This window comes from Pleurodeles waltl, chromosome 3_1 (genome assembly GCF_031143425.1).
Source record: "Pleurodeles waltl isolate 20211129_DDA chromosome 3_1, aPleWal1.hap1.20221129, whole genome shotgun sequence".
NCBI lineage: Eukaryota > Metazoa > Chordata > Amphibia > Caudata > Salamandridae > Pleurodeles > Pleurodeles waltl.
In genome coordinates, this window is record NC_090440.1 from 1618008338 (window position 1) to 1618033769 (window position 25432).

The window sequence follows — 25432 nt, forward strand, 5'->3', positions numbered from 1 at the left end:
AGGGTCTCACTGTAAGATGTTGTTTATTGTGAAGCTTTACATACTCATCTTTCATGTGTTTTCTTTTTTGTTAATGCTTGTATTTATTTATTTTTCTTGCAGACAGCTTGTGTTTTTGTTGTTCCTTGGGCACACCTTCATCTGGGACCACTAGTTCCTCATCTCGCACACTGGACCTCATCTTCTCACAGTCTTTTCTAAATAGTGCCTGTATCAAACAATGTTTGGGTGCAGATGAAATTGTAGTTGGATCCCACTCATTTGATCTAGAGAATTTTGTTGTCCATTCCACCCCTATACAGTCTAACCACAGATGCCAGCAGGCTGGGTTGGGAGCTACATTGGGCAGTCTGTTAGTTCAGGGGAAGTGGAGTGTGGAGGAGAAGCATCATTCATTGAAGTGGAATGAAATGAGGACTGTGTTTCATTTTCTCATTCACTTTTCCCATTAGTTACAGAAACAAGTGGTTGTGCTCAGGACAGAAAATGCAGTCACAAAGTCTTAATTAAGCAAGCAGTCAGGAATCAGATCATAGAGCTTGGCAGATCTGGAATTCTAGATAGGGTGCTAGTCAGATTACCATCTATGGTCCCTCACAGCAACCTACATTCGAGATAAGAACAATTTATGAGCAGACAGGCTCAGCAGGGTACTCCCTTCCTCCCACGACTTCTGTCTGGCACCACCTGCTTTCGAATAATTATGCCAAAAGTTTGTACTCCTCAGCTATACCTTTTTGACACTGCAGCCAATACTGTTTTTCCTTCTTTTGTGGCCCGTTTTCAGGAAAAAGTTTTGTTGGGGATAGATGCTTTGATGTGTCCATAGCTCCAAGTTCTTTTACATGCTTCTATCCACTTTTCCCTTGTTACTAAAGGTACTTGTCAAGCTCTGGAGGGAGGGAGATTACCTTATTCTTATTCTAGTAGCCCTCTTTCGGCCAAGGATGAGATCGTTTCTTCTGTTATTTCAGAACAGGTTATTTCAGAACCTGCTTCGTTCTCCCCTTCTGCCCCTGGACCCTTACAAGAGAATGTGTTTGTCGGTATGGCTGGTGAAGGGTGGGGTTTGAAAGGTTTAGGTTTGGCTTCTCCAGTGGCTCACCCGGTTCAGCAGTCTAGGAAGCCTTCCTCTAGAAAATCATATGCCCATCATTGGCTATCCATTGATAGGAGTATGCTAAACGTTCTTTAAATCCTACAGATAGAGAATCTTAATGAATTCTTCATTTCCTACTGGATGGTTTTGACAAGGGTTTAACAGTTGCAACTTTGAAAGTCCAAATGGCAGCCATAAGAGTGGTCAGGGCCCCTTGGGGTATTACTGAAATTGATGCTATTGATGTAAGACTGTTAAAATAATTTACATGGATGAAGTTGTACATTAGGTCTCCTTCCCCTTCTTTTGATTTTCCCTTGGTTCTTAGGGCACTTCAACTTTCTCCTATTGAACAGCTAGAGGAGATGGATTTGAAACATTTTTCAATTAAAGTGTATTTTTGGTGGGCATTACATCTGCCTGTAAGCTTGAAGATTTGGGTTCATTGTCTATCAGATCCTCTCTATTTTTTGACTGACAGGTTAGTTTTCAGGTTGGGTCCTGGTTTTCACCCTAAAGTTTTGACTCCCTTTCATCAGCATGAGGAGATAGTTTTGTATTCTTTCTTTGCTGCTCCTTTGACTCCAGAAGACAAAGCATTCCATATTTTTGATGTACCAAGAGTGGTTAAAATTTGTTTGGCTAGATCTAAAGAATATAGACAAAGTGACAAGTTGTTTGAGAACTTTGGCATTTTTTGTCAAGGTCAAAAGACTTCTACCCAAACTTTGATATGTTCTCTCATTTTGATTGCTTTTATTGCTCAAGGTGCTACCCTGCCGGGTGGAATTTAGGGCAGATACATTCAAGGTCTGGCTGCATCTTGGGCTGAAGTGGGTAGTGCTTCTGTATTAGATATATGCAGGGCTGCCACCTGGAATGTGCCATCTACTTTTGTTTCGCACTAAAGACTGGATGTACAGATTTTTGATTCTATTAATTTTGGTACTTGGGTTTTGGTGGCTGCCGTTCCCTGAGTCTTGTATTTCCTTAAATTTGCATAAAACGTTTGTGGCAATTGCTGTGGTATATCCTCATCTTGTAAGTAGTGGTACAAAAAGAGGGTTGAGGAGGTAATGATTAAATTACTTTCGGCTAATCTTCATTATATTGAATACCCTTCTTTATGTACCAATACTTACGACCATCCCTCCCATTCCCCTTCACAACCTGTTTCCCGTTGAATAGCATGGAGAAGTAAAGGACATGTCGGCTCTGCCTCCTTTTATTACCAATGTGATAGGCCGGGTCTGAAAAGAGAAAGGGGTGTTTTCTTGATGCTTTTTTTATTGGCTTTAGGTAAAACATGTGAGGCCTAGGGGAGGCTATAACACCTCTTCTAGTAAGCACTGGTATGAGAAGAAGGCTATTCAGAGTAATGAAGATGACCAGTAAGTAATTGAATAATTACAGTTCCTAAACCCTAACAAGTACTACTGTGTGAATCACTGCCGGTGACACTGCAGCTTCATGGGACACATCAACAAATACGCTGATGTCTTTCTACATCTATGAAATATTATAGCTGCAAAAGAATTAAGTTGTGACGTAGTTCCAGGTGGACATCAGTACATACAGCCTGCTTGCTAGGACACTTTAAAGTTTGGCTTTGACCCAGATAACTGACCACCTAAGAAAGGGTCTTAGAAGAACCTTAATTATAAAAAAAAGTTCAACCTAAAGCATTGTGGTACACATGTCAATATTTCAATCTCATCTGTAACATTTTAGGGTTTGTGTCATTTTTCAGTATTATAGTGTACATTTACCAAAGAACTATTGAAATGCATTGATCCATGTGGCCATAAAAACTGAAGACCTACTTGCTGTAAGTTGAGCATTGCTATATGTCATCATGCATTGCCCTTGACAATGGCACAGTATGGAATATGTTTATTAAGGTTGTCTGCGAAATGGCTAGTGTTAAGGTAGCATGTTCCATTGCAGATCTAAAGCATGAGTGTGCTGAATGACTGCCTATGAAAATATCTGGCTGCAACCAGCTCTATACTGGCACCTAGTGGTGAATTGTTGAATTGTTTTTTACACTCCTTTGTGATCCAAAGCCCGCCTACCCCTGTTGTCTCTGCTTTACCATTGTCTTCATCTGCAATTTTCTAGCTGTGTGGGTTATTGCGTCTATAAGACATGTGTTAGACTTTTCATCCTTGGGATGGTCTCCCTTAACTTTTTGCCTCTGTTCCCCAGGTTGTTGATGTGTGCTGGACTCTGATTTTACTGTTTTGTTACTCTGGGCACTTTACCACTGCTAACCAGTGCTAAAGTGCAAGTGCTCCTGTTTAAAATATGTATGTAATTGGTTCTCCATGATTGGCATCTTTGTTTTACTGTTAAGTCCCTAGTAAAGTGCACTAGAGGTGCCCAGGGCCTGTAAATCAAATGTTACTAGTGGGCCTGCAGCACTGGTTGTGCCACCCACGCAAGTAACCCTGTAATCATGTCTCAGACCTGCCACTGCAGTGTCTGTGTGTGTATTTTTACACTGTAAATTCGACTTGGCAAGTGTACCCACTTGCGAGGCCTAAACCTTCCCTTTTCTTACATGTAAGGCCCCCCTAAGGTAGGCCCTAGGTAGCCCCAAGGGCAGGGTGCAGTGTATGGATAAGGTAGGACATATAGTAATCTGGTTTATATGTCCTGACAGTGAAATACTGCCAACTACGTTTTTCACTGTTGCAAGGCCTGTCTCTCTAATAGGATAACATGGGGGCTACCTTTAAATATGATTAAAGTGTAGATTCCCCTAGTGAGTAGATGGACATGTGGAGTTTGGGGTCCCTGAACTCACAATTTAAAAATAAATCTTTTAGTAAAGTTGATTTTAAGATTGTGCGTTTGAAAATGCCACTTTTAGAAAGTGAGCATTTTCTTGCTTCAACCATTCTGTGACTCTGCCTTCTTTGTGGATTCCCTGTCTGGGTCAGTTTGACAGTTGGGTTGTTTTTCACCTCACACCAGACAGTGACACAAAGGGAACTGGGGTGTAACCTGCATTTCATGATTAGCCATCTCTGCTAGGAGGGAGGGTTGGAGTGGTCACTCTCATCTGAAAGGACTGTGCCTGCCTCTGACAATGCAGACTCCAAGCCCCTGGTGTGTGTCTGAGGCCTTGCCTGGGCAAGACAGGATTTCACAAGTAGGTCTGAGTCCCCTTTGAAGAAAGGTGACTTCAAAGACTAAAATGGGCATAAGAAGGGCACCCAAATCTACAGACTTGAGAAACACTTCTGGAACCAAGAGGAACCTCTGCCTGGAGAAGAGCTGATAGCTGAGGAAGAAGTGCTGCCCTGCCTGTGACTTTGCTTTGTGGAGCTTTCCTGCAGTGCTGCTTCTGCCAGAGTAAGAGGGCAAAGACTGGACTTTGTGTGCCTTCCATCTTGTGAAGAAATCTCCAAGGGCTTGAGTTAGAGCTTGCCTCCTGTTGTTTGAAGTCTCAGGGACAGCAAAGACTTCTCTGTGCCAGCACCTGGAGTATCTGTAGAGACTCCTGCCCCGACAAGTGGTGCCCTATCTAGTCCCTGGGCCCTTGAAAGGAAAGCTGGTGGAAATCCAAGGAAATCAACTTTGGACGACTCCGGACCGATGCTGCTGCTGAATCCGGTAACGCCCTGCCTGCACCCGACGCCGTGACCTTCTCTGGAACGCGACGCTCTTCGCAGGCCCGATGCCGCAGCAGCCCCGCTGAAGTCTGCGACTCCGTGGAAGTCGCCGCACCACGTCGTGACCGACGCCGCTCGAAGTGCGTGGATTCAACGTTTCGCACAGACGCCGCGATACCCGACTTTGCGCATCGGCTTGTTTTCACTCTTCACCAAAGGTACTGTACTTGGGGGTCTACACGACTCCGTGTCTGGCGCCGCTGGTGTCGGCTTGTTGGGAACGACTCCGTCATGACGCCGTGTTAACATCTCATCGAAGCATTTTTGTTTCTAAGCGCTATTTTTGAGTTTAATCTTTAAAAATTCATAACTTGACTTGTGTATGTCGGATCTTTGTCGTTTTGGTCTTGTTTTTTTTAGATAAATATTTCCTATTTTACTAAACCAGTGTTGTCATTTTGTAGTGTTTTCATTAAGTTAATGTGTGTGTTGGTAAAAATACTTTACACCTAGCGCTCTGAAGTTAAGCCTACTGCTCTGCCAAGCTACCAAGGGGGTAAGCAGGGGTTAGCTGAGGGTGATTCTCTTTTACCCTGACTAGAGTGAGGGTCCTTGCTTGAACAGGGGGTAACCTGACTGTCAACCAAAGACCCCATCTCTAACAACATGCTACTGGTCAAGAGATTGTGGATCTCTTCTGTATATTGACTCTCCATCTTTTGTGACCATTATTATTTAGACTGACTTACCTCTTGTTTATGTTTAAACAATGTGCCTTCTTTTGGAAAATCCTTGCATAATAAATTGGCTGGTGACAACATGATTTTTTTCTTCCCATGAGCACAGAAGTCTAAAAAGGTGGATTGGTGCTCTATTTTGCCTCGTTTCTGTTGTCTCTTTAGGAGTTGTTTTGCCCAAATGTAATCCATCTTCGTTGCAAACTGTTGGCTCTGATGATATGCTGGTGGTATTATAGTGTGTTTTTAATGACTGTTGGAATATGGTATTGTACAGCTTGAACATTGCCAAATGGTATCACTGTACAGGGTAGAAGGCAGAGATACAGTCAATGAGACATTGGAGAGGTACCTGAATTCTGAAAGTGGAGGTGGCCTGTTACCTGCTTAACAATATAGTGTTCTTTAAACATGCAAACTGGTACATCTTAAAGTCTTTCCTAAAACGAAGCAGGTTTGGGGTGTATGTATGCAATGTTTGTTGAGTGTGAACATAGCTAAAACACAACAGAGCAGTGTACATATGGTGTGGATGAAATAGGCTGGTGCAGGATTTGGGATTGCTTAAGGTTATAGGGAGAGACGAAAGTGGAGTGATGGTTGTGAACTTGAAATAACATCTCAGGTGTGATCGATATAGCCTCTCCTTGCATGGGGTGTTTTGCCCAGCATGCTATCAGTGTCATCGGGAGAGGCCCTGAATATTTGCCATACATTAGGCGAAATATAGGCAGAGCACATCTCCAAGGCAACACTTAGGTGCAGGATGAGGGCGTTCCATAGTCCCCTATGCATCACACCAGCAGACAGGTGTGGTAACACACTGCACCTACCTGCAGGGTTATTCCTGTCTCCATCTCCTCAACATACTGACAGGGCTCCTGCATGTAAAGAAAGACCAGCAGGACACCTTTGTTTTTTGCCAAAGGAAAAATGATAGATGAATAAAATGATCAGGTATCAATGACTTAGTTGGAGGAAAAACAGCAGCACTAGAATTTGTATCTGCTAAAGGCAGAATCATGAAGATAAAAGGTGTGAAAAAGAGATGTTCCTTGCCTGAGTCTCCACAAGATTGACACTGCCAGTGCGAGGTAGGAAAGGATTGTTGCTTGTGAGTGGTCTGCTGACCTGGGCTTTGTGATCAGAACAACTGAAGTGCCTCTTTGGAAAAAAAAAAACTCCTATTGTTAGAACTGGCAATGGCCTTCATATAGTCAAGACAGCTACAATGAGCTGTGGTGAAGCAGGATGTTCAGTCTACCCGTAGCATATGCCCAGACCGCCTGGCTACTTTCCCCTACATACAAAGTAGGTGACTGAGGAGTGAAAGAAGATGGAAGTGGAAATGCATTGACCTGTAGATGAGCTAGGCCAGAGCTGGCATCAGAAACAGCATGGAAGGAGATGTGATCTCCCCGCCCCTGCAGCGAGAGCCTAGAGCTAGCACCACCTCCTTCGGTCATCAGTACTAAGGCTGTATGATGATATGAATGCAGGAGGGACAGCCCTGTACTATTTCCACCAAACATAGCAGAAGCAAGTTGCTTGATGAAGAGATCTTGACTATTACTCTGGAAACAAAAAATGAGCATAAGAGGATGACGCCAGGGAGAGCCCCAAGTAATTCCATGACTGAGCACTTGGCTTACATACATGGCTAAATTCTAGTGATGACCTCAACAGGCCCTAAACGATGAGACAAAATAGGCAGAAGTACCCAAAACAGAATCAAAACCACAGACACCTACTTCATCATCCAGGCCTCGCCACAGTCTAACAAAGAGGCCTTTTCAGCTGCTCAAGAATAAAGAAAGACATCCAACTACTGCTTAGTGAATTCAGGAAAAACACATTGTCAGTATGTCAGGACCTTGTAAATAATTTGACAGACTTAGAACACTCCCTACAAAGAGCAGAGACTAGAATTGACCACATAGAAACTAATCTAGCTCAACAGGCCCTTCAAAAGTATGAGTTCCACACTAGAGTTACTGCCATAGAAACCCAACAAAAAGACCTGGGAGGTAAATTGGAGTCCTAAGAGAACCAGTCAAACAAGAACAATATGTGGATACCTGGAATACTCAGTACAGTAGCCAATTGAGACTTGAAGATCTATGTGCAAGCATTGGTCCAATAATTATTTAGCTCACAGAGGATAGAAAATCAGTCTAGATTGTGCTCATCGAGTGTTCTCAGCCTTCTACAAGTGAACAAGCCTAGCCCAACAATCTGACCCAGGTTCACTACTTCAACACCAAGGAAAACAATCTTGCAATAGTGTGGAACAATCTTGCCATAGTGTGGAAGAAAGACACAATCACATTTAAAGGGAGTTCTATTCTCCTGTTCCAAGATGTGTCATCTCCAACACAAGCACAGTGTAGAGATTTAATGAAATCACAGCCCATCTGTGTAAGGAAAGAAATACCATGTAGCTGGGGATTCCTTTTTTGATTTTCCTTCACTCTTCCAAACATCAGCCAACATTCGGTCAGACTGGCAAGCAAGGAAAATGACATTCTGAACATCAAAGGTCCAGAAACATCTGTTAAAATTGATAAAGGGCGCTTAGGTGAAGAGATGTTGTCCCATACAGTATGACATATTAATGTGTTTGCCAACAAAGGGGGTGTGCGTCGATTTCTCGGGCCATACATGATGATGCGTTGTTTAGTTTTCATGCAGGGATGGCTGTGCGTCGATTTCCGGTGCTCGGTCATGGATCTTCTTCGGGTTGTGGGGTTTTCAGACACCCCGGGACGATGCGTGGGTTTCCGGCGCTGCTAGGATGAAGGCACAGGAGCTGTGTCGATCTGGTAGGCGTTGCGGAAAGTTTTCTACCTCACGGCAGGCTCTGCGTCGATTCCTCTCTGGAAGTAGGGCTGCGTCTTTCCGGCTCAGCTGTGCGTCGATCTGGTGAGGCTGTGCGTTGAATTTCCGGTCTCTACGCTGGCGCTGCATCGATCTTCTTGTTGCAAAGTTGGGCTGCGTCATTCCAGTTCAGTGTACGGTGAAATTTTCCCCACGGTGCAGGCTGTGCATCATTTCTGGCAGGCTGTGCTTCGATTTTTGCCGCACAAGGAGTCCTTCTTGCAGAGATGAAGTCTTTTTGGTCCTGAGACTTCAGGGAACAGGAGGCAGTCTCTGTCCAAGCCCTTGGAGAGCACTTCTTCACCACAGCCAGAGAGCAGCAAGGCAGCAGGGCAACAGCAAGGCAGCAGTCCTTCACAGAAAGCAGACAGGTGAGTCCTTTGAGCAGCCAGGCAGGCAGGTTCTGGTTCAGGTTCTCTTCTACAGGAAGTGTCTGAGTTCGTAGGGGGAGAGACTCTGTGTAAATACCCAAATGTGCCTTTGAAGTGGGGAAGACTTCAATGAGTGGCTATGAAGTGCACAAGGTCCCCTTTCAGTTCAATCCTGTCTGCCAGGGTCCCAGTAAGGGGTGTGGCAGACCTTTGTGTGAGAGCAGGCCCTCCACCCTCCCAGCCCAGGAAGACCCATTCAAAATGCAGATGAATGCAAGGGAGGCTGAGTATCCTGTGTTTGGGGTGTGTCTGAGTGAATGCACAAGGGAGCTGACAACTAAGCCCAGCCAGACGTGGATTGTAAGGCACAGAAAGATTTCAGTGCAGAGAAATGTTCACTTTCTAAAAGTGGCATTTCTAAAATAGTAATATTAAATCCAACTTCACCAGTCAGCAGACTTTGGTATGGCCAGAAAGGTAATACAAAATATTACCTTCTTACTCCTTTCAGATCAGCAGCTACCACTCAAACAATGTATGAGGGCAGCCCCAATATTAGCCTATGAAAGGAGCAGGCCTCACAGCAGTGTAAAACGAATTTAGGAGTTTTACATTACCAGGGTGTGTAAACTACATAGGTACATGTCCTGCCTTTTGCCTACACAGCACCCTGCCCTATGGGATACCTAGGGCATACCTTAGGGGTGTCTTATATGTAGAAAAAAGGGAGTTTTAAGCTTGGCAAGTACTTTAAAATGCCACGACAAATTGGCAGTGAAACTGCACACCCAGGCCTTGTAATGGCAGGCCTGAGGCAAGGTTAAAGGCCTACTGAAGCGAGTGGCACAATCAGTGCTGCAGGCCCACTAGTAGCATTTAATCTACAGGCCCTGGGCACATATAGTGCACTCTACTAGGGACTTAAAAGTAAATTAAATAGCCCAATTGGGTATGATCCAATGTTACCATGTTTAAAGGGAGAGAGCATATGCACTTTAGCACTGGTTAGCAGTGGTAAAGAGCACAGAGTCTAAAAACCAGCAAAAACAGTATCTTAAACGTGGAGGGAGGCAGGCAAAAAGTTAGGGATGACCACCCTAAGGCTGTCAGGTCTAACATATATGTTGATTCATAACCTCTTGCTCTATCACCAAATCCATGAAAGAGTATAGTGTTTCACTAATCCTGCAGACTGCTGAAGACTGCTAAATACCCCAAAATTGTGCTTCATGAAAGTTTATAGCCTTATTATATTTAGAAAAATAAAAACTACTGCCATACTGGTTTCTCTACTTCACTCCATGCCATTTGGCCCGCCCTGGTTTTGGTGCACCAGTTGGGTTTAGATATATAGGGGGTCATTATGACCCTGGCGGTATTATGACCGCCAGGGCCAAAACGACGGGAGCACCGCCAACAGGCTGGCGGTGCCTTCCTGCGTATTTGGACTGCGGCGGTAGAGCCGCGGTCGCACCGCCGGGGCCGGCGGTATACCGCAATTTTAGCCCCGGCAGTGCTAATCCGCCAGGGCAGCGCTGCAAGCAGCGCTGCCCTGGGGATTATTACTCCCCTCCCGCCAGCCTGTTTCTGGCGGTTTGCACCGCCAGAAAGAGGCTGGCGGTAAGGGGATTCAGGGGGCCCCTGGGGGCCCCTGCACTGCCCATGCACTTGGCATGGGCAGTGCAGGGGTCCCCAGGCAGAGCCCCGTCGCGCATTTCATTGCCTGAATTTCAGGCAGTGAAATGTGCGATGGGTGCTACTGCACCCGCTGCACATCAGCATTGCCGCCGGCTCAATTACGAGCGGGCGGCAATGTTGCTGTGACATTTCCGCTGGGCCAGCGGACGGTAACTCTGTTACCGTCCGCTGGCCCAGCGGAAATGTCAAAATAGGGAGCCAGCAATGGCGGTATTCTGGCGCCCGCAACCTCGGCGGTCTGCCATGCAGACCGCCGAGGTTGTAATGACCCCCATAATCTCTGGAATAGCGGTTTCTAACGTGAAAAGAAACAAACAGCCCTCTCTCAGTAGATGCAAGGAAGGCATTTGAAAGAGTTGAATGTGCTTTTTGAGAAAAATGTGAATAGTCCCAAAGACGACATCTTATCTCCAGCTTTGTAGATTCTTTTGGGAAAAACTAAAATAAATGGCAAGCTCACCACACTGATCTACCTTTCAAGGCACATGAAGCAGGGGCAACCTGCTGTGTGGTGTTTTCTGGAAGAAGATTTGGTGAGTTAAATTGGCATCAGTACCCCTATCGTTCTAGTCCTGATGAAGACCCTTATGTGAGCCCGGATTTAGCCCGTGAACTGGATGGGTCGAAACGTCGACAATAATATTTTGAGCCTGGATGCAGTTTTGTTTGGACTTTACTGAGGATTTATTATTTCCTGTTTTAATGATTCAATGAGGAGAAAGTTGAAACAACAGGCTCCTTGTCTGTGAATTTATGTTTCTATTGGATGGACCTTTTCTGTCCTTTTTTTCTTATTACCATGTGCACTTTATTTCTGAGCACTTTATTCTGTCCTGCATATTTTTAAGGTTGTGATAGGGGTTTTTTGTAGTTGTGAATGTGATTTAATTGTTTGTATATTAATAAATTATGTGTTTGCTACATTGTTTTTGTTATGCCGCCTTCTATTAATAGGTTTGTTTCCCGAGTGGGCATTGTAGTCTTTTGATAATTTCCACCCAGCCCATTTTGGGTTCTTGGGTTACCCTCTGTGGTCTGTAATATAGGCTAGTTTAGGTAAGCTTTGAAAATAACATGTTGGGATTTGGCCACAAACCCAAGACGTCAAGTCAAAGCAAGGCCATTCCCTGCTGTCTGAGTACATTCTTATCAACCAAATCCCTTGGTGGGAAGAAACGAAAACAAGACAGAATGCACAGTGTACAACATGGAAAATCACTTGCAGCCTTTAACATGGCAGTGTCCAATGCTAAGATATCGTCAATAGGCAGAATGAAGCTAAGGCTAAACTGAATACAAAATGGAATCTGTAACTGGTAAACACTGTACAGCTAAGCCAGGTGCAAAGTGGTGCATCACGAAGTCAGTTGTCAAAACACACATTTCACTACAGCTGTTCATCGACAACCTTCTTTGCGTTTTGACTGAATCAAGTACATTGCAGCTGATCATACTAGACCGACTGTTTAGTTTCTAACAAGTTGTAGGTTTAAACTCAATCTTGGCAAGTCACAGTGAATGGGAATTTCAGATCCATGGTATGCCTTTTAAGACCTGCTTTTAGATAATAAGCTTAGATGGATGGTAAGCTCTATAAAATACTCACGTGTGCACCTTCTCTGTTCAACAAATTTAATTCAATATAATGCCCCCTCAATCTTCATGTTCTACTTAAAGATTTTTATAGTTGCACAAAGCTCAAAATATCATAGCAATGTAGAATTAAGAGCATAACATAAATTTCCTAACAGAATGTCCATGCAGCACAAACAAATGACCGCTGAAGTTTTCCACACATGTCATAACTCAAATACAAAAGAAATTCATTGGGACATATTCACAAAGGTAAATATAAATCTGTATTTGTGTTCGCAAGTCTATTTACTACATCTAGGTATACCTCTAAACATTTTGGCTATTCACTATTTTGCAGTGTAGATTTACACCTAGGTGTGGATCTACATGTCTCGACCCCTTAAATCAGGGTGTGGAGCATCCTACAACAGGATTTAAAATTAACTTGAGAAATTTGCACTCACATGTAGAGGTCTCCACCACTGTGGTGGAGATCTCTCCATGAGAAGGAATACAGTGAATTATTAAAGTGTATTAATTTTTTTAAAACATATTTTTATGTAAAATATAAATGTAAATGAATGTTAACTATTTATTTTTAACCTTAAGCAAATAAAATAAAATGTTACAGAACATTAACTCACCAAGTTGTGTTTAATAAATAATTTTAATGTATTAATATAATTTAGAAATAATATTTTTAAACAATTTTTTCAGAAAAAACTTTCCATCACTAATATTTTTTTTTATTAAGTATTTATTAGCTTTGTTAACAGTGTATTTAATGTATTTTAATTACTTTCATTTTGAATAAACAAATAAAAAAGTAAACGTTTGTACGCTAAATTTTAAGATAAAAAAATCAATTTATAATATTTTTTAAAGACTCACGCATATATATATTTGTGTATATATATATATATGCATACGTATATGTTTGATTGCTTTTATTTCACAAAATACAGTGGTATAAATGCTTACATTTCTCAGCGAACTGTGAAATATAGGAATGGTTTCATAGTTTTCATGGATTTCATCTTCCTAATGAATGCCCCAATCACTCTGCAGAGCTGTACCTTTGTTGAGGCTGCTAAGATCTTGCAGCATGGAGGACCAAATTATGCAGCACTGTTTTCTAAATTATGTATTTTACATTTGCTTCTATGGAGTGTTATTTTACTTCTCTGCCTCTGTTGTTTTCAATTGGATTGTGTTGCAGTAGCAGTGGCTCACCAACCGTGGTGTTCGACTTACTCTAAGCCTAAGCTGGAGAACAGTTGAGTCTGTTTTAACACATTTAGGGCTGTAGTAATTTTAGAAGTGTAGTTTGTGAATATCAATGGCCTTACTCTTTTGTCACTGTGTGCTTTTATTATTTTAAGCCCCTCCCTGAGCTCTTCCCATTTAGGAGTACGAATTTTCAATTTTCCTGCCACTCCCACTAATCTTTCCTATATTTACTACTAAAATATATACATATGTGTGCAGATACCTACTTCAGAATGCTGTTTGCAAATAGGTCCCATTGATTTTGTAAAGTGCAAAAAAAAAGTCCAGGAGTCGCTAGGTCCACTTTGTTGTGACATACATGAGCTTGTGGCCTGAGTTTTTCCAACATTGAACATTACATTTATGCAACACAATTGCTACCATTGCTCGAATAGGATCGCCTCTCTTCTTGAACCAATGGGTGCTCCGAAAACAAGATTGTACTCTAGTCCCACTACACTACATTTTGCCCCAGCCTTACAAGTATAAATCCCACAAAACTGTGGAGCCCTCTGATGTGACTCTTTTACTAGAATATTGCAACCAAATAACCAAACACACTAAGGCCACAACATTTCCTTCCCCAATAACACCACTGCTTCATAAACAAGCCTTTAAACCAGGGTTTGGTAGGTTGAACTTCCATAGGGCACCTTTAGTAGTGACCCTGGTAGAGGATGCCGAAGTGTGAAGCAAGGAACATGTATTGCAACATTCAACGTTACTCCTGCAAATAAATCCTGTTGAACTCAACTGTTACACTGGGGAATAATGGACAAGTGAGAGAGGCAGGGAGAGGGATACAACCCCAGTAGAATAGAATGAATGATTCATAACAGGTGATCGAGGAAGGTCATCTCTAGTCTAAACTCCCTAATAAATAATTCAGAAACAACTTGCATATCCAATTGGGAAACTGAAAGAAACATGGGTAGACATTTGTAAAGGGCTGAACTTTCCTTTCCTTTGTGTGTATCCAACACAAATAAAATGCATACAAAATAATAACCAGGTGGTACTTTACCCACCCACACTAAGGGCAATGTTTGATAGCTCCGATCAGTAATATGTGGGGTCTGGTTCTATTAGCCCACAGCACATGTGTGGTGGCTGGTCTTGTATACATGCCTAGCTAAACTGCAATAAAATATGATCACGTATTAACGCAATGACGGTGTTTGGATTTTCCTTTAGGCCCTACTGTTTTACTCTTTGGGGGCTCCAGGAAAACATAGCATCTACCTAATGACAACACAGATGGAGAAACTGGTCACACACCGGTTGTTAGCTACCAGGCTCAATATGGCGCATTGTTGGAAATATGAACCTCCTCTCCTATTAGCCCAATGATAAGTGAAGGTTGGAAGCGTTATGCCACGGAGAGACTGGCAGCTATTAGGTATCATAAAATGCAAGCATTTGAAAAGATCTGACTACTATTCTAAACCTACTCATAAAGAGTCTGGAAGAATGGCGAAGGCCTCTCCTCGGGGTCTTCTGTTGTCGCCATTTCCACATCTGCGACCTTTCATCTTCCTCTGGAATTGGATAGTGCTACGGTCTTGATAGTTCCAACACATGTTATCCTTTCTCACTTGATATTTTAATACCCCTTTAATATGTGTAAATTCTACAAAGTGAATCATTGATATTATATATCTTGATTTCCTTTTTGTGAAAACGAAACATTTATGCGTTGTAGCCAGTTGCTGTAGGTCATCAATACTTGATTGAATAACGTTATTAAAACAGCGCTTTCAAACTGCCGGCCCACCTTAATTGCTGTACCATCCCTGGTGCATGTGCTGGATTGTGCCTGCACTGTGGACTGCGCATTTTTCGCTAGTGCAGGTTTGTGCCTGCACTGGGGACTGTGCATTGTTCCCTGGTGCAGATGCAAGTTTGTGTCTGCACTGGGGACAGTGCATTTGTCTCTGGTACAGATTCAGGTTTGTGCCTGCACTGGGGACTGTGCATTGTTCCCTGGTGCAGATGCAAGTTTGTGTCTGCACTGGGGACAGTGCATTTGTCTCTGGTACAGATTCAGGTTTGTGCCTGCACTGGGGACTGTGCATTGTACCCTGGTGCAGATGCAAGTTTGTGGCTGCATTGGGGACTGGGCATTGTTCTCTGGTGCAGATGCAAGTTTGTGCCTGCACTGGGGACTGTGCATTTTTCTCTTGTACAGATTCAGGTTTGTGCCTGCACTGGGGACTGTGCATTGTTCCCTGGTGCAGATGCAGATGCAAGTTTGTGCCTGCACTGGGAACAGTTCATTTTCCCACGGTACATTTTCAGGTTTGTGCCTGCACTGGGGATTGTGCATTGTTCCCTGGTGCAGATTCAAGTTTGTGCCTGCACTGGGGACAGTGCATGTTTTCTCTGGTACAGATTCAGGTTTGTGTCTGCACTGGGGACTGCATTTTTCCCTGGTGCAGAAGCAAATTTGTGCCTGCACTGGAAACAATACATTGTTCTCTGCTGCAGAAGCAAGTTTCTGCCTGCACAATGTGGTGCACCGCCCAGGTATGCATCAGATGGACCCGTGCAGATGACATTAGTGCGCGTTTGACTCCATGCGGCCTCAGGTGTTCACAACGTGATAAGGAGGGAAGCCTCATTTACAGCTTTGTTCTAGTGGCTTAAAAGCCGACAACCAAAGCTCACAGCCGGATCCTCTCCTCCTCTGGTCTTTGACGTGTGTCGTAATTGTTTTCAGTTGCAAATGCATTATTATAGCGCTTTTTACCCTGACATGACTCCTGGCTGTACTTCAGGGGAGCAGTCCCATCTCAGCACAGCAATAAACGAAACATATATTGTGCTAAAATGTTAAGAGTCATGGTACTCACAGTGAAAGTACATCCAGATTTGTACAACTATCCTTCATAGCAATAACTGTGAGTGGGAGAAATGGTGTATTATCTCGCTAATTCACCAGAGATCACAGTGTGTATCCTGGTCATAGATGAAATCTGAAATCGGGATATGTTTAGTGTTGAAAGACGTAAGCAGTAAAAAGTCTGCTGTTTAAGCATTTTACAGGTGGCCCCATAAATTCCTTTCTGGGAATGCTGCGACTCACACTTGATATCTATGTCTGGCTGTAAACTCAAATTAGTCCCTCCTCAGTTGTAACGGAGAGTCGTAAAAATCACATTGATTGCGACTGAACTCACAGGCCCTGTACCATGCAACAAATAAATCTATTTTTGCAATACTCTGTACAAATACTGCCTTCTTCGGCACCATTGTAAACTGCCTCCCCATCGCATGAGAAAATGCATGCATTATTTTTGACAATATAGTTGTCGTTCACTTTTGAATAATAAAAAACTGTAAGGCACCTAAAGCAGTTCAGCCTGTTTTCCATGGGGACACCCTAGGTTGGTTGCACAGAGTGCGGCTCATTTTCTAAACTTGTTATTCATAATTCAGTCAACAATACTAACTTTGTGCAAAGAAACAACAATTTGGGATTCGCAAACGTTTGCAGAACAAAGTAGAAATGAAGCTTTCCCTTTGAGAATCCAGGATCTGCTGAGGATGTATACTTGGATTTCTCAAGAGTTTTGATCCTGGAGTATTGGTACAAGGCAGGAGTTTTGGACAAACTTCTTAAAGAGTTACTTCGTCCCTACCAATCTACTCCATCTCTTCAATCCGACCACCAGTTACCTAGAGCCATTGTACCAGAGATCGTGACTCTTTTGATATCAGTCCTAAATACTGGAGCTCACCCTCTCTTATTCTTTGCACGCAGCCTAACTTCCTAACCTTTCGTAAAGCCTTGATTACTCATCGCTTACCATCATGATTTGCCCTCTACGCTTTGCAGGTCTCCTCGTTTGTCGGTTAGTGCCATGGCAAACTTTTTGGATAATCGCTTTATGAATGCTTTTTGATCACCATCATCATCAATTAAACATTCATCGGGGGATTGCTGCTTTGTCCATAAGCATTTAAGAGTAATGTTCCAGTCCATACAAAGTTAAAATCTCTGAATCGGATCCTCGAAGTTTTCACAGGAGGGTATCATTTGGGAGATGGCTAAGGCTCTTGGCTATTTCCACCTCTTTTGAACATCCACAGAAGATTATTGGTGAAATGAGAACCAAAAACAATCTGGTGTTTGCCATCAACATTCCAGTGAATGTAGGTTGAACTTGAAGGGGTGGTCCTGGCAATTCAACATGATTAACCACTGACAGTGCTGTGGGATCATCAGGATGTAAGATGCAGGGGAGCGGGTGGGATGGTTCACACTTGTTGCTGAATGTATTTATCATGCATACTGATGTTCGTCATGCTGATCTGTCCTATATTGTCTTCATGATGTAAAAATGCAAATAAAAACCTATACTTAAAAATAAAAAAAAACATTCCAATACATTTGAGTTAGGTATCAAACATGGTTTGTTGCAAAACACGAGCAACTAACTCTGGCATAACTGTCTCTGGATAGAGAACTTTGTACATCTCAATTGATCAAAAATGACAAATCTAATGGTCGGCCCTAACCAGGGTGTGACCACATAAATTGCCCTTTAATGCTGGGTGGACCCCAGAGCAGGTCAGCAGTATGTGTGAATATGGATTTTGCGTAAATGTCTTCCTTTCCTTACTCTTTCCAAACAAGGATGTGGTTAGCAATACCTTCCTGAATATTTCAGTGCTGTACAAGGCCTGCCCCTTTGGCAATCTATTCACAAGGCTAAAAACTGGCACTGGTCATGTCCTATCTAGATTAATTCACCACATTGTGTGCATATGAAACCAAGGTGGAACTAGAAAACCTCTGATTGAATTAGAATAAGTTGCAAGTATCTGTTGCATCCTAATGGCTGCAAATCATATTAACCTCAGCCAGAAGGCCCTTCACTGGCTTTCAGGGGGGCGGCATATTACGTTCAATGACTTCTGCATCACGCACAAAACATGGGGACTCTTGCCCTGTATACCTTCAAAAGCTTGTTGCTCATTATATTACAGTCCAGTAACTATGATCCAGAATGGGAAGGATCCACTTTAACTGAACTGAAAGTGAAACAAACCCAAACAGCCATCAAAGGGCTAAGCACAAGATGCTGAAACGATCTGAGTATTGCCTACCCTGCATATCTTCAGTAAAAAATCAAAAACACCCGTGTTCAAAGAGCCTACCCTATTAACTGTGAGATTTCTAAGTATCAGTAGGGAAACTGGTCGATTTCTTGACACCAAGTAGTCTAATTTGGTCTGTCTGATGGATAATAAAATGTCCCGTAGGTCTAAGGTGCAAGCTGGTTTCACTAGCTGCTTTATTAAGCTCCAAGTAAGCCCTCTGGACTCTTGATTTGATCAAAACATCATGTCTAATTGCAGGCACACACACCATGTCTCATCTGTATTATGGAAATGTCTTCTGTGCAGGCTCTCTCTGTCTTTGATTTCCAGGCTTCACTTTGCTCAGAATGTAGCTCTGAAATGAGTGCCATTGGGCAGGAAAGCTCTCTTTGATTACCTGTTATTCGCAGAATTAATTTTAAGCTTGAATGCACCATGTATCTTGATGGAAAAAGACCACCCTGGTACTGAGTCATGCACTTAGAAGTGATAAAGTACTGCTTGTTTCTGTTCTCACCTCCCATTAGCCTTGAGTAGTCAGGTAATTTTCTGATCAAGTGACACTTTTCCGGAACCCACTTATGCCAGGGATGCATCGAATGTATGTCCTCCTGGCATGTAAATGCCAAGTTAAGAGTCTGTTTGTGTTTTTCGCATCCATCCTGCGGATGTTATAGTTCATTGTTCAAGTGTATTAACTCACTAGAACGACTTTACTAACCTTGCATATAAGCATTGACATAAATTCACCAAAATGAACGGGGTAGCGGAAGTGACATCACATGCCTTTGGACCTCCACTTTCTGTCACACACACTCATACTTACATATACACCCAAATTCATACTTACATACACTTTCTCTCACATAAACAAATTCTCACACGCAAGCATTGCCACAACATATATTTCAAAGCATTTTTTACTTACCTCAGCTGCCATGGAAGAGTATATTCCAGCTTATTAATTGTACTCCATTTTTATTACGCTAACAGTGAATTACATAATGTTACTCACTATTAGTGTTATAAAAACTTGACAAAAAACAGGTGCCCCCCCAAGAAAAAATACTCAACCCAAACTACAGACAAGCATTTGCAATGCAATGGGTCTCCCATTTGCTTGAGGTAGAGCTGCTGGTGTTGTAAATTCCTAAATGGATCTTCCAGCAGAAACTCAACCGATGAAAGTTGAATAAGTGTGAAAGAAAACGTCACGTTTGACAGACGATCTTTCTCCAACCACACTAGCCAGTGCAGATGGGGCACTTTCCTCTTTTAAAAGTGACCTGATACATTGTAGCATAGAGTAAACCTAAAGGTATTTATATTTTGACCAACATGCGCCAAGTGCTTAGTGTTGGCATGCTGCTAATGATTGCCAACACCAGAAATGACATGCATCAGAAATGGGTCGGTTTTTTGCCCTTGCTACAAAGATAAAAGGGGCGGTCCCTAACCAGCCTCTAATTTTTCGGCACCTTGGGGGTCTGTGGAGCGCCCTAAATGTAGACAATGTGATTAAATCACAGAAGCTGTGGTTAAAGAGAAGCACTGCCGCAAATCACATTCGGAACCCAAAAGCTACTCTGGTAGCTGTATGCACCAGTGGTTATGAACAAGACTTGGTATGACACACAAGGACATGTGTCCTGGTGGGTGGTGTCAGTTCTGTCTGTGCAGGGAGTTTCCTGTGCACAGTAAGAGACATATTCCATGTCAAACTATAACAAACATAGCCCGCCAACTTTTAAACCGGTGACCTTTTTGGACTCAGCAACCATCAGTGTGGCATGATAACAGGCACCAAGCATTACCTCCTTATGAAAAGATGTCAGGGATCTGAAAATCCGCAGGAATGAAGCTCCATACACCTCCCTGCACCTCATATTCAAGCCCCGGCAAAATGGTACGTTGGTGATCTCACCACGCAGTTGCAGTCTGGCGTGCCTGGAATCCTGATGTAAACTCCCTTGACCGTAACGTGACAGCACCGTGCAGGCGTAGTGCATTTTGCTTTCCTGGTGCATTTTGCAGGCGCAGCAGAACAAGGCTGTAACTTGTAAACATTTAGATAAAAGCTGCATGCAGTCAACGTGCATGCACGTGATCGTGCTTTCATTTTGGGACTGAACAAAGCAGACAACATAAATAGCAAACACAAAATCGTCTATGTCACCGAAGGAGTTTGCACTGTTCTGCACTGTTTGCGCTATGAGCACCATGGTCACCATGCAGCACAAAGGGGTGATACAAAAGAAAAGATTAACACTGTGTGCAATTAAAGTGCGTGCATGTGATTGTGCTTCCATGATGGGACTGAACAAAGCAGAAAACAAATAGCAAACACAAAATTATCTATACAGCTGAGGGAGTTTGCGCTGTTCTGGGCTTGTGGCGCTGTGAGCACCATGGCCGCCAAGCAGCACGAAGGGGAGAGACAAAAGAAGAAAAGTAGTTCCCCATTCTGAAGTATATCGGCAATCATGCAATTATCTATGTAAAAGGTCAGTCTGCAAGGCGATAACCAAACCACCCCAAGGTGGGACAAACATAAAGCATTTACCAATGACATCAAGGTATTTTTGAAAGGCAAGCCCATGAATGAGTGAAAGTGATGGGCGTACCATAGGCATGGTTAAAAGCCCACAATACTTACAACAGGTCAAAGCACTTGTGTACTCAACCTAAAAACAGACAAAAAGCTCAAAAATTAGCTTCCAGATTTCATGACTTTTTAGCACAGCATCGTGGACACACAGTGGCTCTAGGCCTATGAACACTAGGCCGGCCCTGTTAGTTTTTTGCTTTTTAGTCACACACGCTTGGCTCTTAAAGAAGCACAACAATCACTAGTATTGAGAAATCGGACTTCGAGATTTGGAAATGCTGAAAAATTGAATGTTGTGGTGAGTAATCAAAGTAATAAAAACAAAACCCACCATGCACTATATTTTAGAAATTGAAACTCTCTCATGATTATTCATACACCCAGCTGCCTCTTTACATCTGGTTTCAAATGTTTACATCTTATAATCACATGTTGGCTGGATTACTTACTGGTAATCTCATTTACCTCGATTCTTCCTTCCTCGTCCCAGTATACTGTATATCTTACACTCCACCATCACCTGCACTGGGAATATACACACAGTGGAGAGGAAAGAAGGGGGGGGGGTAAATGAGCCATCCTATCAGTCCCCACTCCAGGGAGTGCATGCAGTGGTACTTTAGTGGAGCTGCAACCATCCTGAGTAAAGCAAATACAGAACTTTGAACACACCACAGGTGGTTACAAGTTAGAGTACAGTCTAATGTTAGGATAGAACTGCCTTGTGCAGGGGCTCGTGTGAAGGTGCGTCCTATGGATGGGTGAGGCAAAACATCTCATTTTAAAGTATTTATGGAGCTTTGAAAGGGGTCCTTTGCTTGAGGGTGCTGACAGCCCTCCCTATGGAGGTAGGAGCAATGTGAACAGGTAATGGTTGGGAGGGGTGGGAAGAGGTATATGTGTGCAAATACATTTTCGCTGAGGAACACCGATGGATTTCTTTCATTCGATCGTGCGGTGCACGTTCTTACACAACACTCTGAGCAATGAGCACATTATGGAAGACCTCATGAAGAGATAATGATGTCATGTCTTTCCAGCCAGCCGTCTTTTTCAGTATGTTGAAATAGTAGGCGTGCTAGTAAAAAAGAACACTTGGGCGAGTTGAAAAAAGTTTCAGTGATTGATAATCACCTGTCAGTCTTAGTATCTATCCTCTGTGCATATATCATGTGGCTCTCCATTTTATAGAGAATAATGAAACATTTTGCTGAATCATAATGACAACACATTCGTGATCTGTGTGCGGATTGACAAGGCCTGAATGTGCAGATTCATTTTGCAGCGGGCCTCTCGAGACCAGCTTCTAGAAGCAGTAGTTGACTCAACCAGGGAGCTTACAGGCCTCAGTCCCTAAAAATAGTTGCCAAGTTCCACCTTTTACATGCTTGCTAAAATAAAATCAGCTGTCACTGTCTTCAGTGGAGAGAAGGACGTTAGAGTGGAGCTGGTCTCCACCGGACTGCTACATTTTAGGGAACTGGACATGCTGCAGCACCCCCATAAAAAGGAAAAACAAAAAAATACGGACTGCTGTGGAGGATTTTCCTTTGCGATACTGAAAGTTTATTAAAAAAAAAAAATCCGGCTAAACGTTTGGTTTATAAGGTAAGCAAACAATCCTTTGCGTATTGGTGAATTATCCTATTGGCTTGCTTTTTCAATGGACATAGTGGTACATTCCGACAGTAAATAATATATTTACATTAGTCGCTAGGAATTAAGTACGCTAGTTGTCAATAAATAGGAGCCATAGCATATAAAACCTTAAGTTGCAGCCTACCTTTCCTTCTTAATGCATAGCCCTCATAATGGCCGGGGTTTGACAGGGCCTCATTTTCTTCTCTGAAATACAGTAGCAGCAAGGGGTAATTATGCTTTCGGCTCGAGATCTCGCATAGTTGCAAACAACTGGCGCATCCGAAACGCAGAGTCAAAATATCGTTTTAGAGCCTGGATTTAATGCGCGCAGCCTGCAAGAGGCACCGTGTGTGACAGCTTCAGACCAGGTGCACCGTTTCACGGGTTTTGTGATTTTTAGTTTATTGCTGTTTTATGGGTCCTTGTCGGCGGCTTCTCCAGCTGTGTATGTGGGCGGCGTGCGAAACAGGTGGACTATAGTTCGCGGAGCTGTATCGAATCTTTCAAAAGCACAAGGGTTTCTTTGGCGCCTGTCTCTAGTAGTACTATTATTAATTTCGGCTACTTGCGCCCTTCAGAACGGATAGGACGGGGTGTACTTGTCGGTTTACCATGAGTGATTTCCTAAAGGTGCAAATATTTAGTAAGATTGTATTTAGGGAGCATAGTACTGCCCGGTATGCTCTTAACGGCGCTAGCCCTGTGGAGATAATGCACTTGAACATGTCAATGTACAGAGAATGTAAACGCCTGAACGTGACGTGATTGCCTCTGTGCAGCTACAGACCATGGGGGAAAAGTGCAAAAACAGCAAACAGTCCTTGATCGTTAGTGCTGCTGTGCGTCCATAAACTTGATTTTGTCGAATTGATTAATATACCACTTTGTCTCGTATGGCCTTTATTTGACCATTGATGGATTATAGGAAGTCTGAATGCCACCAGCACGGTCACGCATGCCTTTGCCAGTGGCTGTGTTTTCCACCCCTTCAAGACCTTAATTGTTGTATTTGATTAATAATGCACTTCTGTGTTTGAGATGTGTTTTTTCGGTTTTCTCGACGGTGTCACGTGTTACGTACTGAGGTGTTCCCAGTTCGCCTTCCCTTCCACCCTGAGATATCGGATTGTCACAGGATGACTTGCAAAGGACGCCGATGTGGAGTGACACACGGTGGCACCGAGTGAGTTTGCAGGTGTGGAAGTGAACAGTGCCTGTGCTTCCTCGCTTGTGGACTCGGCGTCGTGCAGCTCTGACAGCATGTCCGCCGTTTTCATTGATTGCAGCTGTTCTGTGATTCTCAGCCTGCAGCTCACCCTGGAAGACATCAGTCATGTTAGTCAGTCGATTCTAGAGTAAATTACATCGTTATCCCTTATTGAGCCCCAGTTAATAATAGAACGGAACACGCAGGTGCTCCGAGAACAGAAATGCACTGGACTGATTCCCATAGTGGCGGTTTTCGAACGCCCCCACACACCACAATCCTACAGAAAGGCATGCCTTAATGAATGTTTTTCAAGCTTAGGGTGTATTATAGATTTTAACGTGAGCGAATAAACAACGTAAGAATCAGTATTGGGCACCTATACACACCAAATGTCACAATATTGTTTTGTTAATGATGGCTACATTAGCAAGAAGTGAGTGAGCTGTTGTCTAGACAAATCGAAATGCAGATATTACCATAAGGTCAGTAGAAGCAATTTGCGGAGAAACTAAAAAAAAAAGTGGTATAAAATGTATAAATTATTGTTATATGTCAAATACTTCTACTGTTTCATGGACAACTATTAACAGCTATTTCCATAACTGAAGGGAAGCAATTTATCAGTCCCGGAAGGATTACAAGGTTAGCCGGTTTTACCTGTATTCAAACAAATGACCAGCGAATGTCTCTGGCATGTTCTCTGGTTCTTTCTCGTACATACACATACCCTCACTCACTCTCAAAGACACAGTCATGGGATATGAACATATATATATGTATGTATATATATATATATATATATATATATATATGTATGTATATATATATATATATATATTTATATGCATATATATATATACATATACACTGAAAAAAACAACGGTTAAATGGGAGTTCGCCATAGAGCTTGTATTAATAAATAACTGGTTTAAAACAAAACAAAAAACTGAAATTCACCTGTTATACGTAACTAACGTTAGTATAATTTGTACTTCCACTGATTTTGGATATTATCAGTGATGTAATATGCGAGGTCATAAGCAGTACATCACAGCGGTTCCATTTATACTTATGTAAGTGCCCGGTCACTTATTCTTTTACAAATTAATCACTGAGAGAAGTGGGGGTTGATATATCGTCTCATCTGCGGCCGTGTGCAATTTCTTCTGTTTCATTCTGCCCTGGTACCTAGGGGTTAGGGGCCACTATCACCTGACAAACTTGTGGAGGTGGGGACATCCAGACATGTAGTCTGTCCCTTGCTATGCTTCTACACCTATAGTTAGGAGCCACTGCTAGTCCCATTTGAATTCATCTTCCATTGATGTAGGAAAGTAGGAGATGATGTAGGCAGTGATCCATCACCATAGTGTCCCTCCACTCCAGAGTAAAGGGAGGAGCCTGCAGACTGGATGAAGGACAGAGGCTTATTCCAGGTGACGCAGAGTGGTAGAAGGTCAATGCTTCAGAAGCTGGTGAGTGGCGGTGGACTGAGAAGGCAATGCTGGTAATGTGCCCCCCAAGGTGCAGCAAGAGGCGGTGAAGTGCCTTCGTAACCTATGTAAGTGGAAGCTGATGTATCACGGGGGCAACAGGAGAATCTAGTGAATTGTTAGAGGAT

The 25432-nt window shown here is 42.9% G+C and overlaps 1 protein-coding gene across 2 annotated transcripts in view; it reads left to right on the forward strand.

The window, feature by feature from the left end:
- The window catches only part of XIRP2 (xin actin binding repeat containing 2), a 960073-nt gene that overhangs the window by 594776 nt on the left and 339865 nt on the right, over window positions 1–25432 (forward strand). Inside the window, exon 1 of one of the 2 annotated variants that reach the window (XM_069225266.1) lies at window positions 22387–22568. The exons of the other annotated variant lie outside the window; for it this stretch is intronic. The gene's annotated coding sequence lies outside the window, so the exon portion shown is untranslated. Of the gene's footprint in view, window positions 1–22386; window positions 22569–25432 lie in introns of those variants that run through there. 2 annotated transcript variants of the gene reach the window in all.